This window comes from Nicotiana sylvestris, chromosome 12 (assembly GCF_000393655.2).
Source record: "Nicotiana sylvestris chromosome 12, ASM39365v2, whole genome shotgun sequence".
In the NCBI taxonomy this organism is placed as follows: domain Eukaryota; kingdom Viridiplantae; phylum Streptophyta; class Magnoliopsida; order Solanales; family Solanaceae; genus Nicotiana; species Nicotiana sylvestris.
Genome location: NC_091068.1, coordinates 33,316,955 through 33,329,117, shown reverse-complemented (window position 1 = coordinate 33,329,117; position 12,163 = coordinate 33,316,955).

The following is a 12,163-nucleotide window of genomic DNA, read 5'->3' as shown; positions in this document are numbered from 1 at the left end:
ACTTTCGAGTTCAACTATAAATTTGTAGATAGTATTCTACTGTTACCTATACAATAGAATAATTAACTGCAAGATTGAATAAACAAATTAATATGATAACTCAAGCAAAATAATCAACCGTCAAACTACAATAGTCAAATACAACCCATAACTCAAGAATAATGAGGTTCTTAGCCACTCATGTTTATAACAACAATTAAAGTATTATTTTTAAACATAAAAACTTTGAATACTAGATGAAACATGGAAGAATTAATGAATTTCGTGCTCCGTTTGTGTTTCTAAGCCTTTGTCACCTTCAAATTGACCAACCCCTTACTAATCACGTTTAGGAGGTATTTATAGGTTAGGGCCGGAGTTCCCAAGTCCAAAACTAAGTGGAAAATATTTAATGCACGGACTGGAAAAGGGACCAGGCCTTAGAGCTCGCGAGGCCTGGCTTGTAGCGCGCCCCAAAGCTCGCGGCGCCCACTCTAACATGAGACGGACCTCGCCTAAAACCAGACGTCTATTGGGCCAGCGCCTGGTTCTAGTCTTTGTCCGATTTTTGCCTTTTCGTGCTCTCTTTGTGTATTTTTTGACATTCTTGTGTGCAACCTTCACTCGTTTTATTCTTTCAACGATCCTACATATAAAAACAACATAATTAATCCCAAATGTCACATATATTATCATTAAAACACCAAAATGTAAAGCAAGTAAGCTACAACTTCAACGTAGTGAGCCCCTATAGTAAAACGAAGCGTAAATCTATAATTTCTTTCCAAGGTATCAAGTTTCTTCGTATGTAACTAGTATGACTAAAATAGGATTAACTCAATCATTTATCAAGTGCACTTATTACCCTTTTTGAAATATGTTAGATTCTAAAGAATCATTAACTTTTCAAAGTTCACAAAACAAAGTCATCATACAAATTTTACTTTTTAAAATTATCATAAAATTCATCTATCCAATATGAATTTACCTTGTTTTGAATTACATCGGGAAAAGGATATTACATCTCCTGAGGGCAATTGATAAACCAAACTAAAAAAATATAATTAGGTTATTGATATCGAATTATTGGGTAAACAATTGAAAATAATTTAGTATTATTTAACTGTGTCACTTTGTGCAATTTTTCTAACGGTTTAGTCTATTAACTGATCAATAAGCTTTATTAAAATTGTATTTTTAGACCTTAGTTTGATTCTCATTATTTTTCACGAGCTGCTGCCTCACTCTTCAATTCCCAGAGACCTTTGGTAATTTGTTTTACATCAATAGGAATTTCTTTTCATTTTTTTGTATCTTAGGATTCTAACACTGGACGTTGGTAACTATTGCATCACGCCATTTGAAAATCGGATAACATGTTGATAAAAATGGATTTGAACTTGTATCATTTAATATTTAGAAAACAACATAAGACCAACTTGGGCTAAACGTACGCCTCGTTTGTTTTTATTAAGATTAAAATATTTGAATTTAAATTTACATCTAAATATCATTATGTGCATTAAGATTAAAATATTTGAATCTAAATATACATATGAATATAAAGATCTGAATATCTGAATACTGAATAACCGAGAATGTTTCCTTACTCTATATTTGAATGTATAAAATTTGTCGTTTTTTAAAAAGTAATAAGTATAAATTCAAATCAAATGGTACTAATTAATCTAATACTATATTAATTATTATTATTTTTAAAAAGCTATATGATATTTAACAATGATGATGACTGACAGCGGTGATTATGGGTACCGACTAGGGTGTAGCCGGTGATGGTATTGATTGATGATGGTGATTGTGAGTAGTAGATGGTACAGAAGTAGTTAATGATGGTGTTTGATGATGGTGATCACTAATAACCGTGATGATATATAGTGCTTATTGATGGTTGTTATGGTGATGGTGGATGGTGGTGATGGTTGTAAATGATGGCTAGTAGTTATGACAACTGATATTCGTACTTGGCAGCGGTGATACTTGTGGTTGAGGATGATAGTAATGGATGGTGCCTAGTGGGTGGTGGTAGAGGAAGATGGTAATGGATGGGTGGCTAGGTGATGGTAGTAGTGGATGACGGTGATAGTGGTTAGTGGTGAAATTGTAGGACAACAACAACAACAACAACAACAACGAACCTAGTGTATTCCCATAAATTGGGTCTGAGGAGGGTAGTGTGTACGCAAACCTTACCCCTACCTCATAAAGATAGGGACAGTGAAATTGTAGGACTAATAATGAAATATTATTTTTACATAAGTTCTTGAATGTATAACATCTTAATAATATCAAAACTCTATTATAGATCTAAATCATTAATATCTATTCAGACCCATATTAAGTGATTGTAAATTAAAAAAAAATAGATTTATGGTTAAGATATGAATGATTAAGATTAAGATCTAAAAAAAATTAATACACTTAGATGACAGATATCTGAATAAATAAGATTCAGACCTTCATTAAGTGCAAACAAATGAAGCCTTAGCCTACTTATATTTTAGAAATTTGATTTTTTGATTTTCTATTTTAAAATTTCAATGGCCCACGTATCTAACATATAATGGTTAAAACTGATAACCAAATTGTTAAAAACTGTTAAACGATTAATCAACAACCAATAATTAATAACTTGTTGATTCAATTATCGATTTAGCCTATTTATAAATTGATAATCGATAAGTCAAACTTATAATATACAAAAAACGAAGTGAACCGATGAATAAGTAGCCTAGTGATCATCATCTTGTAAAAAAATGAGTGAGCCATTCCTCAGATGGGTCTATGAGCAACAAAGTAAGCTGGATAGATCTTTTTAGGACCACCATTAAATTACCTCGTTAAAAAAAGTCTTGAGAAATTAATCTCCTGGCAAAATCTTAAAGCACATTGATCAGAATTTTGGGTAACACTCGTGCTAATCACTATAATTTTCTTTCTCATCTGGATTTTCTGCTATGACATTACAGTATAGGATAAAATATGCTCATATTTAATGATCACATGAGAAAGCGACACGTGGAGCCGAAGGCAGAAGACAATTGGATCTGAAGACAACGATCTTGAAGAGAATGGTATTCATAAAGGCGAATTAAACATCTGCAGCCGGTAGTATTTAAGTGAAGAATATTCTATAGCATTAAGTGCACGGTCCGTTACAAAGAATATAACATTCACTGCCTACCATTATATATTTTTCAATGGCCCACATAGAAGCGGTCGAAAATGCCAAATGTGCCGAAGTATGATGGGACTTCGGATCCTCGGGAGCACATCACCACATATACAATGGCAGTGAAGGGAAATGATTTAGCTCCCCACGAGATGGAGTCAGTCTTGTTGAAGAAATTCGGGGAAATCCTTACAAAGAGAGGCCTGACATGGTATTCGCTTTTGTCCGAGCACTCCATAAACTTCTTTAAGATGCTCGCAGACTCTTTCATCAATGCCCATGTAGGGCCAGGAAGGTACATGTCCGAAAGGCCGACGTATTCATGATTGCACAAGGAGAGTTCGAATTGATGCGAGAATTCGTGACCAGATTCTAGAAGGAAAGGATGTTACTACCGGTCGTACCGGATGAGTGGGCAAATGAAGCATTCACTAAAGGTCTGAATCCAAGAAGTTCCGACGCTTCCCGAAAATTGAAAGAAAGTTTGCTCTAGTTCCAAGCAACAACTTGGGTAAATGTTCACAGCTGGTACTGGTCAAAGAAATAATTGAGGATGATCAGCTCGGTTTCCCGACGTCGACCAAGGGTCGGGACCAGGAGAAGAATAAAGAGAAATTAAAGGATGATTTTGACACAGATCGATGTTCTTCAAGGATACGATTTTTACCCTATGAATGGGCCGAAGGGCGCGGCAAAGCTTTCCCGTCTACGGATAGATTTGCTACCGATAGGAGATCTGACCGCGGCCGAAATAATAGGTAATTGCAGGACAAGGAGACATCGAGTTCTCGAGATTCTTCCTACCCCAGGATTTCTGAATACAACTTTAATGCCAGCATAGTGGAGTTGGTTTCGGCAATGAGGAACATTAAAGAAGCACGATTTTCGAAGCCAATGTGATCCGATCCGAGCCAAGGTGATCCTAATTTGTTGTGCGAATATCATAGGACCAATGGTCACCAAACAGGGGACTATTGGCATTTGCGTTGGGAGGTGGCGACATTGCTGAAAAATGGTCATCTTAGTGAATTTTTAAGCGACCGGGATAGAAATAACTATGGTCGCAATCGTGATAATGTAGAACGTTGAAAGTAGGAGAAGATTCCCCACGCTTGATGATCAACATAATTTTTTTTAGGGGGGGAGGGGGACAAGATTAACAAGGTGGCATTTTTGGCAGAGAAAAAGATGAAGGTGTCAGTAACCCACGATAAAAGACTCTGTAAAGTCGTTGAGGACAATATTACTTTCATAGAAGAAGAGGCAGATGGAATGCTGCTCCCGCACAACGATGAATTAGTAATCTATTTTAATGTATTAGACTTTACAATTAAATGTGTTTTGGTTGACCTAGAAAGTTCGGCCAATATTATTCAGTCGAGAGTTTTAGAGCAAGCCAAGATCACCAGAAGTATCATTCCAGCCGCAAAACTCCTCATCTGGTTTAACCTAGCGAGCGTAACAACCCGAGGAGAGATCCTGCCGCCCACAAATGATGAGGGGGTGATGAAGACGATCCTTTTCGAGGTGATGGACGGCGATATGGGCTATAATATTTTCCTGAACATATTATTAGTTGTTGAAATTCCCAATTCCAGAGGGAATTAAACAAATAAGAGGTGATCAACCAACAATAAAGGAGATGAATGCAATCTCAGTTTCCAGGGGGAGGAGTCGTCGGAATCCTATCAGGTACCAAGATATTTCCAGGTAACGGAAGAAACAGACACAACAAAATCCACAATGGAAGAACTCGAACAAATTGCATTGTTCGAAAAGTTCCTGGAGAGGAAGTTCCACTTGGGAATAGGATTAAACCCCGAGCTCAGGACTAGATTTATCGAATTTCTTAAATTTAATGTCGATTATTTTGCGTCGTCGCATGCGGATATGACAGGTATCCCACCAGAAGTGACCATGCACAAACTAAGCCTGGATCCTAACATCCGTCTACTAAGACAAAAAATGTCCTATTGCTGAGGTCAGGAAAAAATTCGTTAAAGAAGAGGTAACTCGACTGCTTGATATCGGTTCAATCCAAGAGGCAAAGTATCTTGACTGGCTAGCTAACGTAGTAGTAGTTCCAAAGAAAAATAATAAATTTTGCATATGTGTAGACTATAAGGATTTAAATAAGGCGTGCCCAAAAGACTCATTCTCATTGCCAAATATTGATCAAATGATTGATGCGACGGTCGAGCATGGGTTAATGAGTTTCCTAGATACTTATTCCGGTACAACCAAATTAAGATAAACCTGAAGGGTTAGGAAAAAACTTCGTTCATAACGAACTTCGGGACATATTGTTATAATGTGATGCCTTTCGGGCTAAAGAACGTCAGAGCCACCTACCAGCGGCTTGTAAACAATATGTTTGAGAAACAAATAGGGAGAACTATAGAGGTTTACATAGATGGTATGCTGGTTAAGTCTTTGAACGCCGGTGATCATCTTAAACACCTGCAAGAAACCTTTGACATTTTAAGGAAGCACAACATGAAGCTTAATCCCAAGAACTGTGCATTCCAGGTTAGTTCTGGTAAGTTCCTAGGATTTCTTGTGTCGCAAAGGGAAATCGAAGTTAACCATGACAAAATTAAAGCCATCGAAGACATCCATGACCAGCTATCAAGCATAAAAAAGGTTCAACAGATGACAGGGAGACTGACCGCTTTAAGTAGATTCATTTTTTGGTCTTCGAAAAAATGCCATAATTTCTTTGCACTCCTCAAAAAGAAGAATAACTTTAAATGGACCCCACAATGTCAGCAGGCTTTAAAGGATTTGAAAAGGTATTTGTCAAGTCCTTCATTATTGCCAAAACCGAAGGAAGGCAAGCAACTGTTGATCTACTTAGCGGTCTCGGAGGTAGCAGTAAGTGTCGTTTTAGTCCGTGAGGATGAAGGAATGCAATCTCCTAATAGTGTTAGTAAAATTTTAGTAGGAGCAGAAACTCGCTACCCACATCTAGAAAAATTGGCCTTAGCCGTGGCTGCCACTTGAAAGATAAGACCATATTTCCAATGTCACCCGATGCTGTGGTGACCACTTTTCCCGAATATTCTTTAAAAACCTGAACTTTCAGGTAGGCTGGACAAATGGGCTGTTGAAATGAGCGAATTTGATATAGAGTATAAGGACTGCGATTAAGTCGCAAGTTTTGGTTGACTTTGTGGCTGATTTCAGTCCTAGACGGGTTACCTTTGGCTACCAAAGAAGCAGTAATGGTGCCAGAATCGACATCAGGATTTTTGACCTTTTTCACGAATGGAGCTTCTAATGTGAAGGGGTCTGAGCTTGGCATAGTGCTAATCACACCATCGGGAGAAACCCGAAGTCATGCCATAAGAACTGTTCCACTGATTAACAATGAAGCAAATTATAAAGTTTTGATTGTAAGACTCGAGCTGGCCTGGGGACTGGACTCCGAGGTCATAAAAATCAAACGCGACTCCCAATTGGTAGTAAATCAGGTCTACGGGATCTTTGAAGCCAAAGAGGAACGCATGCAACAATATGTAGTGAAAATCTAGGCTCTGCTCGCCAGGTTCAGTGAATGGTCAATTACACACATTCTGAGGGAAGGTAATATGGAAGAAAATGCACTAGCCAATCTTGGGTCATCCACGAAAATGAACGGATTTGACTCCAATACAGCCGTATAGATTATGCATTTGGTATTAGATGAGAAAAGCTATTATGAGGTAAACGCGACCAATTTGGTTAGGACTGGAGAAATGAGATCATTGACTACCTTGAGCATGAAAATTGCCTGAAGATCCTAAGGCATCTAGAGCGTTGCGCACTAAAGTAGCTCGATACAGCTTCAATGGAGGTCAATTGTACAGAAGATCATTTTAAGTCCCGTTGGCTCAATGTTTGGGAGCTTCCGAAACTAACTATGTTATGCGAGAAGTCCACGAAAACATATGAGGAAATTACTTAGGTGCGGATTCCTTAGTGTTAAAATTAATTAGGGCAGGATACTATTGGCCCCGGATGGAACAAGACGCCATGGCTTATGTAAAAAATGTGATAAATGTCAATGTTACGCACTGTTGGTGCATCAACTGGTAGAGCCACTGCACTTAGTTTTGTCACCATGGCTGTTCATGAAGTGGGTGATGGTTATCGTCGGACCATTGCCACCGGCCCCCAGAAAGGTAAGATTTCTTTTGATTTTAACTAACTATTTTTCTAAGTGGGTTGAATCAGGTCCCTATCAGAAGATCGGTGTACGCGAAGTGGTAGATTTCTCGTGGGAAAATATAATTTGCAGATTTGGGATACCAAAAGAGATAGCCTTTGACAACGGTCCACAATTCATAGACGCAAAGGTTACAAAGTTCCTTGAAGACTTAAAAATCAAAAGAATTACTTCATTACCATGTCGCCCGACCACAACCGGTCAATCAGAATCAACAAACAAGGTGATTATCCAAAATCTCAAAAAGAGATTGGAATCGTCCAAAGGCAAATGGCCTAAAGAACTACTAGGAGTAATACAGGCGTACCGGACAACGACCAAATTAAGCAAGAGGGAGACTTCTTTCTCTCTTGTGTACGGATCAATAGTCCTAATCCCGGTTGAAGAAGGAGAACCTACTTTGAGATATTTTCGAGCAGACGAAGAAATAAACAATGAAGCAATGTTGGTCAAATTGGAGCTGCTCGATGAACGCAGAGACTTGGCGCATATAAGGATGGCAGCCCAAAAGTAGAGAATAGAAAGATATATCAGCCGAAGAGCCAACCTCCGTTATGTCAAAGTAGGAGACTTAGTTTTAAGGAAAGTAACTTAGAACAACTGGGAGCTCAATAGGGGGAAGCTAGGTCCAACATGTGAAGTCCCCCACCGGGTTTTAGCTGTCACCGGGAAGGGGTCATATGCATTGGAAAATCAAGAAGGAGAAAAGTTGCCAAGAAACTGGAATGTGGCACACCTCAAAAGATACTATTGCCGATGAGCCTCGCCTATACTGAAAGTATGTGCTGCATTATTTTTCCCTTCGTCCAGTTTTTGGCCCAATTGGTTTTTTCTGGCAAGGGTTTTAACGAGGCAGCAACGGAAATCATACTACAAAGGAAGCTTTGTCAGCAGAAGTAAGACCTTTAAATGACAAGGCACACCTTTAAATGACAAGGCACACAAGCAAAGAGCCACTATAGAGCGGTTAGATAGTCTTTTGCTTGGTAGCAAAGTTTCTACCGGGAAGTAAAGTTTGTTGTCGAACAAAGATTACCTGACCATTCAGAAGTGCAAGCCACTAGAGGATTGTTAGATAATCTTTGGCTCGATAGCATAAATTCCTATGGGGAAGTGAAGTTTACTATCGAACTAAAGATTATCTAACCATTCACTAGTGGAATCCTAAAAAAGGTGCAAAACTTCAAGTGTTCAAATTGGCATTCTTCTCATTCGAACACTGAGGGGGAATAATATGAGGATATGGCAACAATGACTGCTATATTGACTGGAATACGAAACCCGAAAACAAAGTTGTATTATTAGTACTAGGGACTGCGCGGCCAGCCCCGTAGAAACAAGTATTACAAGTTAGCCATAAGTATTGGCCATTTCTTTTTAGCACAACGAATGTTTATGCACTTTTTGTAAATGGAAGGAATAAATTAAAGTCTTTATCTTATATCTTGTCCTATTGATGAATTAATTTTATCACTTGAAAGTTAAACAAGTACTTCAAATGCTAGTGCTGTAATGAACAGGAGACGTCATCTTCAAGAGCACCGTAAATATAAGAGGGCACTCTCGTATGAAACCCTCACGTTAAAGGGTTGATTTCGAAAGGACTTGTACCCTGAATCCAAATATTACTAGGGAAAGATACACTCGAAGCCTTGCATATCTCAGTGCGGAAAACTTGTGAGAATACTTAAAAATATGAACGCAAAAATGAAGACTTGCGCTATACTTAAATAGAAAGTGCGCAAAGAGAAAAACTTGTATGATACTTGAACGAAAAGATATTTCTATTCACAATAAACACGCCAAATAACAAAAATACAAATATATGAGAAAGAAAAGAAAGTAAAAACTAAGCTGCTACATCTCCGGAACCCGGAAAAGAGAAACATTTGCACCCCAGGAGAAGTGGGTGGATCCGCTGCCGGTTAAATATCTTGGCCTTCACCATTTTGGCCTTCTGCATTGTCACCTTCCAGTTCTTCTTTAGTTTTCGAGAACTCGAAACCGGAACCAGAAGAGTTAGCAGCATCAGGCCGGATTGGAAGACCCCTTCGGGCAGTTGACTACAGCTCACGAGCCTTAGCAATTTCAACATCAAAATCGATGACACCCGATTTGGCCTCTTCCAAGGTTTTTCTCCTTATACTGTACATAGAATATATTTTCAACAATGAGAGAAGCCGCTCGGAGCTTAAATTCTTCTTTATGTTGGTCAACCTCAGCGGAAAGGTTGTCCCGTTTGGATTTAGTTTCCCGGAGACTGACATCAAGGTCACAGACAATGGAGCTAAAAACCTTATTGTGCTCTCTGACCTTCTTGTTCCTCTCCTCCAATAGGGTATACTTCTCCACAGCAGTAGTAACTTCTTCAACTTTGGAGTTTAAGGTTGCCTCCAAATTACTCAATCTTTTTTTTAGCAGAGGCAGCCTTATGATCGGATGCAGCAAGAACGACATTATGGACTTCAACCCATTTGGCCTTAACTTCTTCAAATTGTATCCTTAATAGGGCAATCTCCCGCTAAGGGTTACTACCTCTTGCTCACTTTGCTACAACCGAGCCCCCAATTCAGCAGCCTTAGCAGCTCGTGCTTCCAATTTCGGAAGGCATGCAAAAATCTGATCCCGCTCAGCCAATAATTGATCCCTCTCGGAGGTACGATCCTCCTTATCAAGAATCAACCTTCGAAGGCCCTCGGAAGCAAGAAGTTTACCCTGCAAATTAAAAATACAAACTCAAAACCTTGCCATAACAACGATAGAACAAACAATAAAGGAACCAAAGATTATACCGTCGTTGCGTTGTGCATAACATTATTCAACAAACACTCTCCCGAGAGAGTTTGTATTTTATTCATATCTTTTCTGAAGACAAAGTCTTCTGATAATTAGATATTCCACTGGTCAGGACAATAGATGGCATTCGGTAGAAACCGAGAGGGTGACACTCATCCGCCTTTGGGGATCTTCGGAGGGGCATCATAATTTTGCCCTAAATTCCTATGAACTGGGGACTGGGGAAGAGAGACATCCTCCTATCGGGCAACTGCGGCCGGTGGAGATGATGTAGCAGTAGCTAGTGGTGAAGGCAGAGTTGGTAAAGAAGTAGACGAAGCTGATGGCGTTATAGGTTGAGAAGATTTTGCGGCAAATGCAGTGCTGGTTGTTGGTTTCTCATCAACCAAATATGGAAGGAACCTGGTACTCAGATTCAAAGTAACGGGCACGACGACTAGAATCGGAAGCGAGAGTTAGCATTTTCCACCATATCATACTCCCCTAGAGTGCCGAGGCATCGTCCTCAGTTGGTGTAACTAGCTCAACAAATTAAGCATTTTGTTGAGCTGATGAAGGTCGTTGTCTTCTATGTAGAGAAGCCCCCTCATTACTGGTTTTTCCATCATCGTCGTTCACCACGATGTCTATGGCCGGCTCGAGCGCGACACTTATCACACAACATCCGGGGATGGATGGGGTGCTGTATTCTTTGCTTTTTTATTTTTTCCCCCGGCTGTGGAGGAGCATCGTCTTTTTGGTTGCTTGTTCTCCAGCTGGGGACTCCGAGAAGAAGCGCTTGCACCAGATGTAGTACGAACTACAACCGTTCGAAAAAGGCCTCCTACAACAGCCTCGCCGTATTTGAAGGATCAACCAAAACATCCTCTTTGGGGACGACAACTGGGCCCTCGGGTAGAACTGATTTCAACAGGAGAAAAAGGTTAATCAGTTTTCTTATACGAAAGGTAAAAACAAGTTGAGTTCAACCTACCATGATTTTTAGCTTTCCACCCATATTTAAGTGCAGTTCTTTCCACGTGCGGGGCTCGGGCGCAGTGACGTCCAAAATATTTTGGACCCACCGGTCCAAGCTTTTGATCCTCGATGGAGTCCATCGAGTTGTTGAAATAAGTGAAAGAAGAGGGATCAGTAACAACATGGGGTGATCTTTAACTAGAAGAAAAGACAAATAAGGAACTTACGAGTACGGTTCCACAATTCCGAGAAAGATAGAGCTGTGGACGGAATGATTTCCCTGGTGGAAACTATAACAAACCGATCCCTCCACCCACGACTGTTGTCATCATCTATGCTGGTTAGCAGAGCATGGTAGCCACGTTTGCTGAAATTTATCATCTCCCCCATGGAAAATCTTAGGGCAATAAAGGTTCATTAATCGAGCTAGGGTTAACTCCTCTCCCGTCTCCTGGCATAGATGTCGAAGACAAGCAACTGTACTCCGCATAGAAGGACTTACTTGTGCTAGGCATACTTGGTAACGGATGCAGAACTCCCCGATAACAGAGTCAAGCTCCCTACTAAAAAAAACGGCCCCAGCGTGAAAGGATACATATAATAATATGTGAAACCCTTCTTGGGCAAGGTTATCCGCTCCGCCAGATCATGAGCGATGATGTTTAAATCAGGGCAATGACAGTCTTCCTTCCCAACATGAACGCTGGAAGGATGGATGAAAGAAGGATACACTCCATCTGCTCATATACGAGGGTCAACGAAAGGATATTTCTCTCCGAAGTCCTTAGTCGTGTCAAAACTTCTTGGAATAATGGTGCTCACCGTAGGAGGAGGAGCATCAACAACTTTACCTCTGTTCTTTGAGGAACTAGGGTTTCTGGAAGAAAAAACCATTGTTATCAGAAGGAAGAAAAGGGTTTTCTCTAAAGAAGAAGGTTAGAGAAAGTTGAAGACAAATACAAGTTAAGTAAAGAAAGTTTGAGAAAGCTTGGAAAATTTTGAAGTGTAAATGAAGAAGTTTGATGCGTATAAAT